Source organism: Semicossyphus pulcher, unplaced genomic scaffold, assembly GCF_022749685.1.
Source record: "Semicossyphus pulcher isolate SPU_LCO1_2020_fin unplaced genomic scaffold, fSemPul1.0.p SCAF_1, whole genome shotgun sequence".
NCBI classification, from domain to species: Eukaryota; Metazoa; Chordata; class Actinopteri; order Labriformes; family Labridae; genus Semicossyphus; species Semicossyphus pulcher.
Window position 1 is genome coordinate 10,740,236 of NW_027211603.1, and position 16,710 is coordinate 10,756,945.

General features: G+C 44.0%; 1 protein-coding gene across 12 annotated transcripts in view; it reads left to right on the forward strand.

Annotated features, from left to right (window-relative positions):
• baz2ba (bromodomain adjacent to zinc finger domain, 2Ba) overlaps window positions 1-16,710 on the forward strand; it is a 66,649-nt gene that overhangs the window by 14,729 nt on the left and 35,210 nt on the right. The gene's annotated exons all lie outside the window — the stretch shown is intronic.

The following is a 16,710-nucleotide window of genomic DNA, read 5'->3' on the forward strand; positions in this document are numbered from 1 at the left end:
ATGGCACGCCAGAACAAACTTGCAGACTCCTCCAGTTTCAGGCCTAATTTGATTTTCATTCATTCACTGAAAGAGGATGTTTTTTTTTTTCTTCCCCAATTAAATTTAACAAGAGCCCCTTGAAAAGCAGTTGTTATGATTACATTACAAATTCGGGGTTCATTCAGTGAATCAAGCAATTAATTAGATTTCTCCCTTTCTAATCAGAATATTTGTCTGAAACGTAGGCGCCTAATAAACATCCGTTGAGTTTGCTATCTGCTCAGAGCCAAAGCTGAATGTAAATGGTTGTTAACTGTGCCCTACAGTGCAGTGTGTTCAGCTGTTTATGTGTATATGCTGCTTTTATATCCTCCTCTCTCCGTCCCTTTCTTTCTTTTCCTCTCTTTTCTCACTGTCTCTGTGTGAGAGCTCGCTGTACTCAGGGGCGCGGCTGCGTCCTCAAGGCTTCACTTCACACACACCAAGGTGGCAGTTTGTTGTTGCGCACACAGACAATGACTTGCACTTTTCCCTCCTGCCTGACTTGATGGCCTTGTGTCTGCGAGCGCGCGTGTGTCACGGATCAAATTGGATCTTTTATAAGACGGTTTTAACTGAAATACCTGTTTCACATGTGTGACTGCCTCTTTAGCCTCGTGTGTTACGAGACCTGATTATATCTGGCCGAAGCTTTACTGCTTCATCTCCGGCGGTGAATGATACATTACATCCCCCCGCAGGTCGGAGCGAGCTGGTTGTATCATTTGTGATAAGTATTGATGAGTCCTCTCTTGGGGAATCAATTTCTAAGGGGGGGTGTAGCCTTGTAGATCAACCCCCCCCACCACCACCTCCGGTACAACTGGCTGTTCCTAACTGGTGTGTTGGCTTGCATGACTTTTCCTGCAGCCCCATAGAGAGCGTGCACAGCAGAGCTCAGGGAAAGATGGAGCTCATCCAAACAGCTATGGTGTAATTAGCTGACATTTGTTGCTTGGAAGACAAGAGAAGGGAAAAGGAAAGAGCTGCTCAACTCAAACACCCAAAGGAATATGCAAATGTTAAGAAAATGAAAGAAAGACAGAGAAATGTGTCTAATGGCACCCAGATATAATTATATTACATGTATGTGTGGTGTGTGTGTGTGTGTGTTCTAGTGTGTAATATGAACCCACTGAACTTTATTTGAGTGTTTTTGTCACTCGTGCTTGAACCATCGGTCCCTAGAAAGCACTTATAAATATATTAGAATAACCAGATGATACCTTTGTCTGTTGTTTAGTGCTCTTATTTTGTCGAGCTTGTCTTAAGGTATCCAACTACACAGTACCCACATGAATCAGCCATCCACAGCCGGGATGATTCTCCGGTTCCAGGAAAGGTTGCGCGTCTGCAAGCGCGCGTGTGTGTTTGTGTACATGCATTTAGCAGAGAGAGTGCCGTAATGCATGTCGACTCTCTGTGCTTAAGCCAAGGTGCTGCGTGAAAGAGCGGCAATGCTTACGCAGCCCCATCTGCTTGATCCGAGCTTGAAATGCAATGCCTTTTAATGACAAAATACTGAGTGGCTGGGAGGTGTGCAGAAAAAGAGTGTGAGTGAGGGAGTGATTGTGCGTGCGTGCGTGTGTGTGTGAGTGTGAAATAGAGAGGAATAAAGGGAGAGGGAGAAGGAGAGAGAAAAACATCTCGAAGGTCAGGAGCAGCGGGCGGCCGTAGGGGAGAGACACGTGAGACAGAGATAGTCTTGCGTCAGCCCCACAGCAGTCCGCTCTTTATGTGTGTGTGTGTGTGTGTGTGTACGTGTGTGTCCTGTGGGGCCAGCATTTCCATCCGCATCCCACCGTGTGTTACAACGAAGCAGCATGCCAGTGTTTCTATTCTGAGTGTCTCGTTCCTGCAAGAGTAGATAGATAGATAGATAGATAGATAGATAGATAGATAGATAGATAGATTAGTGCATGCATGTCGTACATTACTTTGAAGCAGTCAGTCATTGGCCTACGGATAATTCTTTACATGGCTCTTGTGACAGTGGAAGGGGAAATTACACCTTCTAGCCTGAGGGGAAAGAATTTGTGTGTCTCGCAGCCTGTCACAAAAACCTGAAAAGGGTTTCATCAATCCCAGCAACTACTATCATTTTTCAGCTCTTATTCATGAGCCCTCTTTTGTTTCTCACCGTGTCTCCTTTTTTTCCCTCTCACAGTGCCCTTTAAACTGGTTCTCTGTTAGATTGGGGAAGCGTTAGAGATAACGCCTAAACATTTAGTACTTTGTACTTGCCTCGGAGCTAAGATTGTTAAAAAAAGCTGCCGGGAGATTGTCCTCGGGATAGGGAGCTGTGTGGATTCAACAGACACACTCCTGCATTAGTTTGGGCTTACCCATCCATGTCTCTTTTACTCTCAGTCCCGCTCTCTCTCTCTCCCCCCACACGCTGACCGTTTGCCTCCCTTGGCCCTCGTGGTCCCAGCACGGTCCAGTCCTCCAGCCAGACTTTTGAATTCCCCCCGTTGCAGAAAAAAGCCTCCTTGTCCCCATGAAGGGCTTCGGCGTGGGGGCGAAGCTGCTCTTTTACAGACCCTTGTGCCATGAATCACTGCTCGCACCCGGGGAGCCTCAGTCCACTCGGGGGCTGCCTGCCCGGACGATAATGTGCATGGTCATGAGGGGGCCATTTTGAATGGAGGGGCCAGACAAAAACAGGAGCTAAAGAACCCAAGCTGTGAGCTTTCCCATACAGGACAACAATGGGAGAGGTCTCTGTGTGTGTGTGTGTGTGTGTGTGAACGTATGTGCGTGTGTTTGTTGTAGTAGAGGGGAGATGTTGGGACACACAATGCTGAGTTTTGGGTGTCATAATGTAACATAATTGCATGCCAGTAATTTATGAAACATTAGGAGTGGACCTTTAAACCCCATACATCACAAACCTTTTAGGCCGGCACAAACAGGATTGCAATTTGAGCTCCTTGGACTCGGCCCTAATGCCTGTTTGGCTGTTAGGTTTGAAAACAAGAGGTGATCACGCCTTAGCCATCACTTGCACTTACAGTACAACCTTCAGAACATATAATACTCAGTGTGAGAAGAATATTATTATATGTAAGGTATCACATGTTATCAGATGACATTTTTGCTGCCGTATAAAACATGATTTTGGCTCCAATACGATTCTTTGATACGTTTATAATAATTAATCTCAATCCTCACGACCACAATCTTTAATATGATTATAATTAATAGGCTATTATAGAAGAACTATCAGTAATCTTATATTGTTTTTTAGTACTTAGTTTGTGCATGTAAGTGTTGCACGGTTACTCCTTTATGGTGATAATTAAGCAGACCACACACACACTCTCTATCTCTCTCTGTCTTTCTCTCTCTCCCTCTAACACTCACGCACACACACTCCGCTCCCACCCGATGCCAGCTGTTGCCCTCTGAGAGCCTCCAGGTTTATTGGGTCTATCTGCTGCGTTTATGACCAAACCACATCTCCTCTACTCTCTGTCTCCACCGTGGCCTTTTGACATCCTCCACGTCTCTCTCTCTCTCTCCTTACCCCTCTTTCCCCGGATCCTCTCTCCTCCTCCCCTGTTTCCAACACCCTCACACCAAACACATAGACCTCTATGGACCTACAATGCTTGCCTGTTGCTGGGAATTGTTTTGTCCCTACTGGGCCTGTCAGCCAGGCCAGGTTGTAACCTGGATACAGCTGCTGTCCAGAGGAGCCATTAGCGGTGCCAGGAGGCCCCCGAGCTCCCGGCGAGGGCTCATTACTGTATTTGTGCAGTCGCACTTCTCCTATGAAACACAGCGGTGTGCCTGGTGAAACTAGCCAGGACATTGAGCCTCAGGGAAACCATTACAGCTCCATTTAGAGTTCTGAGAGAGAGAGTGCAAGGTTTCATGGAAAGAGGAGAACGAATACTAAGAATGATATTAATCATTAAACACGTTCAGCTTTCCCTGTACTTAACTGTGTGAGTGTGAGTATCTGTGTTTATTGGATTTTATTTGCTCTTTGTTCCGTGTGTCCATGTGTTTGTGTGTGTATGTGTGTGTGTTTGTGTGCTCTCTGAGGCCCTGTTCAGCTGTCTGGTCTGGTGTGCAGATGGCCAAGTTGGGGCCTGCTGAATGAGATACCCTTTTTCTTTATCTGTCCTTCTTCCCTTTCCTTTCTTCCCCTCTCCTCTCCTCCTTTCCTCTCCTCTCGAGCTTTTTCTACTGGGTTTCATTTACCAGTTACATCCCCGGCTGCCTCCTCTCTTTCATCACTGCATCTGCTGAGGGCCATCTTGGGCAGAGGAGAGTTTTCCACCGCTCTATTTTCTCTCTCCCTCCTTCTTTATGCGCCTCTCAGGGCTCAGTGCGGCAGCTAGACGCGGTGGCTTTGGAATGAAATGTCTCTTAACCGAGCCATGTGCCCCGGAGCTACGGTAATTGCAGGTGAAATTCAGCTTCCTCTTTAAAATGCCATCTCTCATTTCCAGTTACCGGCCCCCTTCGTATCTCTCTCTCTGCCTCCCTCCCCTCCCGCCTCTCTCTCCCTCTCTCACTCTCTCCCCCTCTGGCTGTCTTTCAGAGGCGTGTGAATCCCTCAGCCCCTGTCGCGTCTCTCTGCCCCAACAGACACTCCCACAATGCACAGCGCTGATGGTTGCACAGTGATATCAGCCATGCAGAGGAGAGGGAGGGCCGCTGCCTAGACACATACACACTCAATATGTGTGTGTGCGTGTGTGTGTGTGAGAGAGAGAGTGCAAAGATAGTACGTATGACAGAAAGTGAAAGTGTGTGTTTGTGAGTGGGAGACATCGAGCATATACGTTTGTGCGTATGCGAGAGGAAAGGAATGTGTTGTTGTGTGTTTAAGTGTGTGTGTGCGTGTGTGTGTGTGCATAGCGTCAGCAAGGCGTGAGCCGTGTAGAGGTGACATCAAGGTGAACACGGCGTGCGGAATGCTCTGCCGACTCGGGAGGCAGCAAATGGCTCTGTGGCAGATGGAGTCTTTGTCAGGGAAGAAAAATGGCAGCTCAAGAGCGTCACAGAGACCCCCTCCTACCCCACACCCCCCCCCCCCACTCACACACACAATACACAGATACACACTTTTATACACACACAGCACTTTCTGTCTTACTCTACCTCTGTCTTTTTTTTTTTTTCCTTGCACAAGTGGTCACACACACATGCATAGATTCAATACATGCACACACATAAATCCAAAGACAAATGCACAAACACATATGGACACACATACATCTCCCCCCTCCTCCCCTTCCTCCCCCCCCCTCCTCCTCCTCCTCCTCTTGTCTTTAGTGAGCTGGGCTGGCGGGCGGTGACCTTCCCCTGCTCGGAGGGTTCCCTGGCTGTTTGATCAATTATCCCTCTCCCATTGTTTACCAGGAAGCAAGAGTAGAGAGGAGAGGAGAGAGAAGGCTCAAAATGGCCACTGTCAGGTGGAGGGATCCATTTCCCTGCCAGCGAGGGGGTGGGGGTTAGGGAGAGAGAGGGAGAGAAAAGAGAGACCAGAGCTGTGAAGCATGCTTAGAGGGAAGGGAGGAGCGTCGTTCCCTGGCAGCTGGGATGATATGACATTATAGGGAAGGTACGGCTCTGACAGTGGTTTCCATTTGTAATGCAGAACGTCATCTGGTAAAAGGTGGTTTTTAGATCGCTGAACTTTTGTCAATCTAACAGTTGTTGTTTACATTCAAACCCCCAAAGAGCATATTTTTCCTGCTTTTAGCGCACAAATCAATGCCGGATTAATCCCTTAAATGTATTGTCATGTCCGTGCAGTGCTGCATAAACACACACGCGTGCATGCATAATGCCACAGTACTGCAGGTACACTTCCTATTTTTAGCATGGAGATGTGTGTGTGTGTGTAAGGGGGGGGGGGGACATACTCTAAAGGTCAGGTGGCAGAGAGAAAAAAACGAGAGGGAACAAATGATGCACTAAGCGAATGACACTCTGAGGTCCTGCTTTAATATGTATGTATCGCAGGTTGATGGCTGATTTCATTAGCGCCTCTCATTGTTATGCATAGATTGTCCTCCTGCAGCAAAATGAATATTGTATTCGCACGCGCGTGCACACACACACACTCTCTCACACACACACACACACAAAACAAACGCCGTTTTCCAGGGAATACTGTATGTTTGGATCTTGCAGAGGGCTTGAAGAAAAGGTTGATGTTTCCACAGGCTGTTATCTGTGTCGGCTATAATTAAAACAATTTACAGCGCTGTCATTTTAACACAGGTTTTTGGCGCTGCTGTGAACAATTCCTGTCAGGTAGTCGCTGTGATTATTTAGCGGTCCCGTCTTGATTTTAGAGTGAATTATTTCCTAAAGCGGGCAAAGAAAGGGCTATCTTTGTTTAAACAACTTGAGTGGAATAAGTCATGTCGTGTCTGAGGGTCCAGATTACGTCACTTCAGTTTATCTCAATCTGTGTGTGTGTGTGAGGGAGACAGAAGAATACACTGAGCGCATAGCTAAGTCACTTTATGTGTTTATGCGTCGATATGCTCCTCCTTGCACAAAGAGAATACATATGGCAAGTGCGTGAAAATGCCTGACCGCCTCTTTCTAATCCTCCAAGATGACTGTGTTTGAGCAGGAATTCCAGTCCTTAGTGGGACATGAGCAAATGTTCTGTGCGAGATATTAATAGCTATTGTGGGCGGAAAAGGAAAAAAGAAAAAAAAAAGCTTCTGCATTTTTCCATATGTTTTGTAAGGAAACAGTCCAGATGGATTATCTCTTGGTCTGGAGCTTTCTTTTTTGCCTCAACCAGCTCCGAGTCCAAGTGGTGTTGTACTTGCCAGACACACACACACACACACACCCAAGCGCTCACACTCCTCCCGTCTGAAGTACAACAGGCTATTACTGATTAACATGTCTAAACTCAGCCAGTTCAAAAAGCCACTCTAATTCCTTTTCCATCTCGCTCTCGTATGAATCATGGCCGACGTGACAGTCTTTCTTCCTGACATACCTCTCGTTCCTCGCAGTCGCGGAGATATGTTTGTCGCCTTTCTATTTGTTGCCTGAGAAACCATGTTGGCTTGTCTTCTCACATTTCACACTTGGTTTCATCCCCTTAACCCCGAACGCTCAGCCTGGACGGGCTGCCTGACCTCTTGAGTCATGGATGTTAGACTCATCGGCATCACAAGGGCCAGAGTTGGGCTTCATTATTTTGCCCCCTGATTGTCAGCACTGACGGGGGCAAACGTTCCCTGATCAAAGTTAAATAACAGATAAATCCACTGACACTTTTGGTCAACACTTTTGTCATGTTTCTCTTGCAGATTTTATTTTTAAAGGCATTTGTTTGCTGCTTTTTTGCTGCTTTACCGACATCATTTCATAGTCCTTCAGAGCCTCATGTTCTCTAGTATTTGCAAATTTAAGACCTAGACATTCACACTTACCCTTGTGCCTTTAAATCACGAAGACAAAGCAAAACACCCACATTCACTTCTTCTTTCCTAAGCTGGCACACGCACACACACACGTACACACAAATACACGTTATGTGGTGTGACAGGACGTCATATTTTCGTAGTTTCACAGCAGGCTGGCATTCCAGGACAGCAAAGAAGAGATAATGTCAGTGCACTGCTGGTTAACTCACAGTTTTATCCTGTTTCTGGGCCGCAAAGCGTGAAGGGTGTCTGTTTATGACACACACACACACACACACTCACACCACACATGCAGAAACATGCGCACACACACCACTTTGCCTTTCCCAGCCTTGTAGACGACAAAGGCTAAAAAAAAACCTCAAGTGACAAAAGATGCCCATAGTCATGGCTGCCAGCGTAGACAAAAGCTACGCTGTTGTGTGGATGCATCTGACTTTTCTTTTTTATGACACATGGTATCTGGAAACCAGGAAGTGTGCCACACTGACTGACAGGATGTAGGATGATGTTGTGTTTGTGCTTGAATATGCTTTCAGAGGTCACAATGCCCTGAAATAGCTTTTTTGACTAAATAATTGTGCAACACATCAGCTTAAAGGGCAGGCTTTCTGAGTGTGTTGAGTCTTCATAACCCGGCGCTGCTATATTTAAATGAAGAAATCAAGAAATTCACCGAGTCAGCAGCGGAAAAAAGAGCTTCCTCTCCTAACCGCCCACACTGCTTTCAGCCTTGTTGTGACTTGTTTGTCTGTCGTCGGAGGATTTCGGCTTCTTCCAGAACAATTGCTCTTAAAAAGCCCTCAGCTCCAGAGGAACGGGAGCCGGTTTCACGGCAACAGAACGGAGCGTAAAAACACAAAAGTAAGAGAGGAGAGCTGCGAGGTGGAAACTTGAAAATGCTCCCTCTCGCACCGCGATGTAGCCTCTCTCTGTATGCATGTCAGGTGCCGGCATGCTATTGTTACTTTCATCACTGGTGTGTGTTGTCATGTGCAGCTGTTTGCTCTCCAGTTAGTGTACTGTGTAGTGAGTTAGTGGAGTTACAGAAGTGTGGAGCTTCTCTCCAGCCTCTGATTTATTCTTAACATCTGTCTTTGGCAGGTGTGTGGAACCACAAGGTCCTCTCTCTGAGCCTGTGATGTTGCTATCATTGCGGGCAGTAATGTGTGTGTGTGTGTGTGTGTGTGTGTATATGTGCAAAACAACAGAGAGGGGCCTTACTCCACCCCCTCCTTGGGATGAGTCATATTTGAGCCCTGTGTAATCCAAGCCTGTGTTTCATGTGTGTGAACAGACAGACCCTGAGCAGTGGTCTTGGTCCTGACTCCCTCTGGGGCAGTGAGTGGGTGAGACACGGCTATCAACAACAGGCCCGGGCAGCTTCGGTTTCAGCCTCACCACACAGGGAATCTGCTCGTCGTGACATAGGCACAGACACACACATAAAACACACAAAACACAAGCATGCATCCTAAGCTATTATTCCTCTCCCTCCTTAACCCCTCCTTAGTTAATATCAGGTAACAAAAGGGGAGTGATGGGTGGTTTGTGATTGGTTCAACTATAAGGAAGTGTTTGGCTCCAGTGGATACAGTTTCACATGAAAAGATAGTGTGACGCTCAGTCCAGCATAAGTAACTCTTGTGAGCCGGTGAGTGTGTGTGTGTATCCACCTCTGTTAGTGTGATTGCAGTGCAGTAATGTCAAGCCTCGGTTTGACACAGTCAACAATGGAGGCTCAAATATTTTGACTTTCTTTAGGAAATCACACAGGGTAAGTGTGGTGACACAGGAAATAGGGCCATGTCACGGGGAAAAAAAGGAGCTCTATTTCTGTGGCTATTCTGCTCAGCATTTCAAAGCACCCCATCGGTGGTGTGACAAACTCTTTTAAAGGCACAGCTGGACTTTTAAAAGGGTCTTCTACATTTGCCCCCAGGGGGGAGAATAAGTGTCCGGGGTAGAGAAGCAGAAAGGTGATACTGGCAAAACGGTAGAGTGAAGCTGTTTCCCATTAAGGCCCTCATTTATGATCTTTTTATTCTGCATGTAAGGGCAAACGTGTCATATTTTATCACACATGAACTGCAGAGAATAAAAACCTCCCCACTGTAAAATATTACGGTGAAATATAAGTTTTCCTTGACTGTAAAAAAAGGATTAAAACAGATTGAATATGCCGTATGTGTTGCAAGATATACCAGGCCCTGATTCTGTAGTTTGAACAATTTACGGGCACAAAGACAGGAACACAAGGATTGGACAGTTTCAGTTTGCAAATATCATTCACGAAATCTTTTTGGGAACGTTTTTTTTTTTTCAGAACAGCTTTGAGTCAGATGTCACAATAACACAGCAGACACAAAGAAGGAAAGAACAAACCGTGTGAAAGTAACATTACGCCTGCCTCGAGGCAAATGTGCTGACCACCGTGTTACACAGCTCTGGTAATCTCAGCTAACTGTGATTGGTTTTATTTTAAGCCAGACGCGCAGTGCTCCTGTATTTGTATCATACAGTTTTTCTTATTAAATCTTCAAAATTATTGTCAGAAGATTTCCAGCTATCAAACTGCATGGTTAACATCACTGTGCAACAGAAGGATTCTGGCTCACTGGAAGTTTATTTTTCTAATTTAATTTCCCCACTCCTCCCTGCTTTGTGTGTGTGTGTGTGTGTGTGCTACAAACAAACCCCAAATCAGCACACGTGAGTACATACTTTTTCAGCGCAATCAAAGAATAAAAAACATTTGAACAAATCCACGGATCAGTGGATCTTAAACCGATTAATAGCGGCCTATTTATCGCCCCTGATGAAAGCTGAATTGGCATTTTGCTCCAATTTATTATCTAAACATTTGGGAACAAGTGCAATTGGCTTTGCTGTCGTAACATGCTTGCCAGATGTGAGCATTTTGGCAAGTTACATAACGACAAATTTCTTCCCCTGCCATAAAAACAGCAAATTCTAATCTTTCAGCAACAGATTTTATTTACACAACACATCACAGGCTTATGGAGGAGAATATGTTGCATTCGGGGTGTCCTGATGCTCGTGTGGTTGAACACACATACCGAGAATCCACATTGATCTGGTTTAATTCTTCCAGGGGACCTTTGTTACATGTCACCCCCTCTAAGACAATCCTATGTTGTAAGTTTTATAGCCTAATAAATCCTGACAAAGCAGCTCTTAAGCTGTGATTACAGACTATTTTCATTAAGTGCAAAAAACATCATAACATAGTTCCACGTCTCTGAAGTCAGCGAGCGCCTCAGTGCCAAGCGAGCAAACGATGAGTTGAGAGTTGAGAAATCTTCTGGAGGCAAACCAGACCAAAGGCGTACGAGCCGCTCCTGTTATTTTATGGTGTTGGGACACATGCAGACTTGGAGCTTTTATAAATGGGCTAGTTAATGATGAACACATACAGCAACTCATTGCTGCTGATCATTGTTTAAATGGCCTCGGATCACTGTTTATGTTATCATCATAACCTTCACCCACTCAAGCTGTCACGTGATATTCGGTGTCATTCAGGGGACATTACTCTTTCTTCTTCTTTCTGTCATCAGAGTCAATACTTCTGTCTTTATTATGTTTCAGTTCCATTATTTTTTTTCTACCACTACTCAATTAAAATATGATAATGTGCCTCCGGAAAAAACATACTGAATAACTCACCTTATAGTAAACATTCTTTTAAAGGCTCTCCTCGCACTGCAACAATGTTGATCCTTGGGGACATTGAAACTGTCATATTTATTCAGAATCTCACACTTAAAGTGCATCTTGAAGATCTCAGCTTCGTTCTCTTTGGTGGCACCTATGGCGATAAACGGTAGTTACAGGAGCACACTGCCCAGATGTCCAGACAGTGCTGCATGTGTGACGTCCACAGTTTGCTCCGGTTGTAACAGTTGTTACTGACTGTAGTCATCGATCTTTTCTTTGTTTGTTCAGTCATAGCAGAGACTGGAAAAGCATGGGCTTGTGTTACCTCATTCGGTGATAGATAGTGACATAACAGACATTTATTTTAATGAAAATCTTCAAGATTATTACTTTAAAATGGCACCAGAAGAATCTTGTTATTGTGGAAAAATATCTCACCTGTAAACCATCAGAAGTTACCTATGCAGAGACAAAAAAGTGGCCCATTTTCTGCCATTATGAGTTGTTATCTGTTAGTTAAAATCTAACCTCCCTGACTGACACAAACAACAGTTAAACTAATCACACAGGACCACTGCTCTGGCCCCGGAGCTACTTTGGTCAATTTGGAAATGTGCAGCTCAATATTGACTCAATGAAAACCTTACAGTCACTTACCCAACAAATCAACATGTAGAAGCTTGCCAGGCCTGCTGTGGAGTCTGAAAAGGGCCGAGGAGTCAGCTAAATGCTTTTGTTTTGTCGAAGAAGAAACGAGAGCGTCGTCACACATCACATGAGCTCAGAACCGGGGAGAACCACAGACGTGTAATGGCAAGTTTAAAAAAAAAAAGTGATGAGACTGTGGAAGTTTCGCTCTTGACACCGTCTTCCTCCTTTACTTTCCGTCTGGAGCGGTACAGCGGGAGTGAATGGCGGCTTTATTTGTCTGGAATTATCGGCTCAGTTCATCAGTGAAGGTTCAACAGATTTACGAACTGCCACAGTTAGTTTACAGAGACTGAGCTCAGATATTTCATTAGCAAACCCACACAGATTCTACTTTTTCCTCTCCTGGCTTCATTTTGACTTTCTCGTGTAATATTGATGTAAATTAGTGTCTGATATTGCGGCTTATGTGTGTTTATGTTTGTGCCTGTATGTGTGAATACGTCTGTGTGTGCGTGGGCATGCACGTGTGTGTCTGTTTTTCTAACAGTACAAAGATGTCCCAAGGGTTTTTTCCCCCTTTTCTCATTACAAATGCTAATGTCACATTAATGAAATCGGCTTAGTTTAAGGTTTATAGCGTAGCCTCCACTCAGAGATTTGGCCTTGACACTTCCCACATATTTCAAGTTGAATCACATTTTCTCCTCTGGGCATACTATTCTGAGACACTCTCTAAAATGTGCTGGCCCTGAGTGAATCTTTGGGGGGGAAACTTTCAAACACGGTTGCCAAGCTTTGTCATCGTTGTAAATTGTCCGACAACAGGCTGCCGGCTTCTGAGCGCGACTGTTAGGTTAGCTCCAGCTGTAATGGCCTCAGTGAGGGCCCGGCTAATCTAAACATTGTGTTAATGTGCTAGCAGCGGTTTGTAGAGTCACTAGCTGTTAATCATTGCTCAACAGAGAGCTTGTCAGGCACAACAACATGCCTGAGAGTTAATCACGGTTATAGATCCCTTTTTTTTTTATGCAGAGGACATATTTAACAGCTGGGTTTCTAATCATTAGGCCTTTCCAGTAAGCACGCACAGTAACATCAGCAGGGTCGAATAAACAACTGCTGTTAAATTTAGACGTCTGAATGCATTGTGTTACCATTTAACATCAAAGTGTAAGGGCATCTACTAGACTGCTTCTTCATAATGTCAAAGGGAGAATCATCTTTCAGAGAAACCTGCAATTTAAAGATGAATTCCTCGTCTTATTCTCCTGCCTTTAACATCCTTTAACCACAAGTCTGAGGCATTTCTCTCACTTGAGTGAAAAGGATTTTCTTTCACCACTGTTTTACTTCTTGCCTCAGTTTGCCTTTTTTTTTAAATACTAAAGGCATTTAAAGCTTAAACAGATAGTAAGAGGAAGAGATTGTTCTTTGTAATTAAAAGCCAATTTTGTAAAATTGATTAGATTATGCTAATCAAGGCAGATAATATCTTAAAAGCAGCGTGTGAGGAAGGGAGATAGAGGGAGTGTGAAGAGTGGGAAGGAGTGACAGTCCAGCCGCCATTACAAGCTGCTGATTTCTGCAGAGTGCTTCATAAAATGTCAGAGCGCTTCTCCCTGAGCAAGACACTGAAAAATGGCAGCGCTGTGATGTGCTGGCACCTCACCTGCTGCACTGTGTGTGTGTGTGTGTGTGTGTGTGAGAGAGAGAGAGAGGGAGAGAGAGAGGGAGAGGAAGGGAGAGAATCAGTGCGTGTGCATTTGTGCAAGTGTGTGCTTGCCTGTGTGTACATGCCTGTATGTGTGGTTTTACATCTGTGTGTGTGTGTGTGATTGTGTGTGTGTGTGTGTGTCCACGCTGGCCTCCCTCCCATGTTGCAGTGAAGCAGAACAGAGTGGCTGACTGCCCGCTGCTTCGCCTCCCTCTCTGTCAATACAACACTATTCTCTCCCAGCCAGTCATTTTCACATGTTTAACATTAAGTGAAGCAGCCGTTTGAACAGAGGAAGACGAGTGATTGACATATTGAGTTTAATGCTGCTGGATTTTCTCTCATCACGGCGCATGTTGCCAGATTGTTGTTCTGAAAACTATTCAATAGCTTTTAAGACCGTCGTGAGATTTCAGTAACACAACACGGTGGATTGCGTGTCGCTGTAAACACCTGACATGTTTTTTTGTTTACCACCTCATGTTTGGCGCATTGTTTGCCTTCATTTGCCATTTAGCATTACGTCTGTTTGTGTGGAGCAGAAAAGCAGGCTCCTTTTTAATGAAGCCATTACATTGTGCAGGTGTCATTAATGTTGATTTCTATAAAAGCATGAAAAGACGAGAGAGGGTCAAAAGCAAAGTGAGGGAGGAGAGACCGGGCGGGAGAAGGTGTGAAGGTGGGGGGAGCAGAGGAGAGAATAAACACAGAATGAAGACGGAGATGTGAGCAGCTTTTTCTTTTAAACACATTAACTGATAATGAGTTTACTGTGTAGTTGCAGGCTTCAGGGGACTTAAAAAACCTTCAGTTAATAACATCAGCCAGTCATAATTTAGCATGTTTTAACACTGTAAAGAGAAAACACGGCTTCACCTTAACTATGTACAGTTTTATATTTAAAGACGTACTGAGACCTAAAAGCAACATCATGTGTTAGGAAATAGTTTTACAATGATTAACCTTAAACTTATCGGCTGCTTTTGAATTGTGATGGCTGGTATCAGGGCAACAGCAACGTTAGAAAGTTATTTCCTGACACGTGGTCGAAAGAAAAAAACCTGTAAACTCAAGGCGACACTTTAAACGACTTTCTGAACAACAGTTTAAAACTCAAAGATGAGTAATTGATATCAAATACGTAAAGCTGGAATGTCTATTTTTGCTATTTTGCAAAAAAAAAAGTGAATTAAAAGATTACTATACTATCAAATATATGAAGATTGATTGTAATATGAGGATCTGGTTGTAAGTGCATGTGTAAGCCATAGCGTTTTACTTTTAGTTCAACTGTTTTAACTTTGTAAGCTGGCCATAATCAAAGTAAATTAAGTTACATTAAATAATAAATTAATTGAACATAATGAAATGATCATAAAAACATTGCAGAGGTTAAATCTGTTAACATTTCAGAGGTACCTTTGTTTATCCAGTAAAGCAACAATACAGCAACTGAAGTTTTGTGCTGTCAGCAGTGAAACGATGCTGCCTTTTGTGTCAGACAACACGTGTGTAAGAAGAACAGCATCAGTCCAGGCTTTTGTAACTGGCGGTCACCATGTGCCACCAAAACCTTTTATCTGAATCCTGTCACATTTACACATTGATATCAGTTATCTGCTGCGAGTAAAGTTTCAGTTGAACAGAAGTGATTCTGAATCGTTCCTTCCCATGATAATGGACAGACGGAGCTCATACGACTGCTGAAGCAGGGCTTGCCGCTCTCTGACTATTCCATTGTTCTGTCACTGTCAGTTTGTTTTGCCATTTGACATGCATGTCATTTGCATTATGCATATCTGGAGTACTGCGCTAACCCCCCTCTCGCCCCCTCTCTCTCTCTCTCTCTCTCTCCTCCTTTTCCTTGATACTCCCTGATAACTGATGCTATTTCCTGTTTTCCAGTTTCATGTATTTTTGTATTTCCTGCATTTATTTAGATATGTTGCGTTCGCAGAATGTGGGATATCTTATTAAGATTTCAACAGGAAATCACACTCAGCAATGATAGTCTGTGGTTTAAGTCGGCAATTTTGTGTAATTTCATGCAAATCTGATGTGAGCTCCAAATCCCTCACTATAGATGTATAACAGTATATTATCATGAATGTTTTAATACATGTAACAAGTATAGTCCATGTTATGAAGTCACGCCTTTATTCCTAATGAGTATCTGAGCATGTAGATTTTTTATGATCCGGTTCGAAGCACATCTTCTATATTAATGTGGTGAACTTTTTTAAGATAACATCATTTCCTTACATAAGCTTGAATATTTAATGACTTATAGTTATTTAATCTAAGCGCAATTCTACCGTGCAAAAGTGATAAACAGGCGTCAGTTAAGATGTAAGAAATAAGACTTGTTTCCTGCAGCTCGCCTGCTTTGCGTCTGTCTTACAGTAAATGTCTTTCCCACAGAACCAGGATATAAAAGTACTACCTCTTAGAGTTAGTGTTTTAACTATTACAGTATGGTAGTGCTTCTAACTTAGGCAGTGTCAGTGGAAGTAATGAGACGTATTTAAAAATGCATCCCCAGTGGATTTATCCCTGCAACATTTTGCAAACGTCTGCACAAGTCTTGTTAAATACTGGAGAATTTTAGCCGCTGTATTTAATATGTGGGGTGTATTTTGTGAAGCGAGTTGTGCACCTAGTATCTCAGCTCAATGTTTCAGGCCTCGGGGTAATTTTTCTGCAAATCATCACTTTGGCTCTTTGTATCGAGTCACACACAAGAAACACTGTTGTGAAAATTGGACTACGGCAAATGTAAAATACTGGAGTCTGTAATCTAATTAACCTTAACAGGCCTTGGTTTACCACCCAGCTTTCCTCCAATGCATGTGCTGAGTGTGTGTTTGTGTGTGTGTGTGCATGAATTTATGTGTGATTCTCCGAAGCATGGAGACGGTGTTATTCTGTGCTTCCCAACTGCTCCAAAGTCATTATGGACTCTTGTAGACACATGCAGCCAGTGGTGAGCAGATCCGGTTCAGTCTGTAGAAAAACTGTAATGAGCGCTGAGACTGGCAGATGAGTGTGAGTGGCTAGCAGAGGGAGAAGGGCAGATTCATCAGGGATGATTGCCTGATGCACACTTCTGCTTTTTTGATGTGGAGACCCTGCTAGGTTACCATGGGGAGAATAATTAGCTTTGGCTGGATGCAGATGCGAATGAGCGGAAGAGATGGGAATTTCTTATTGAGCTTACTTTAT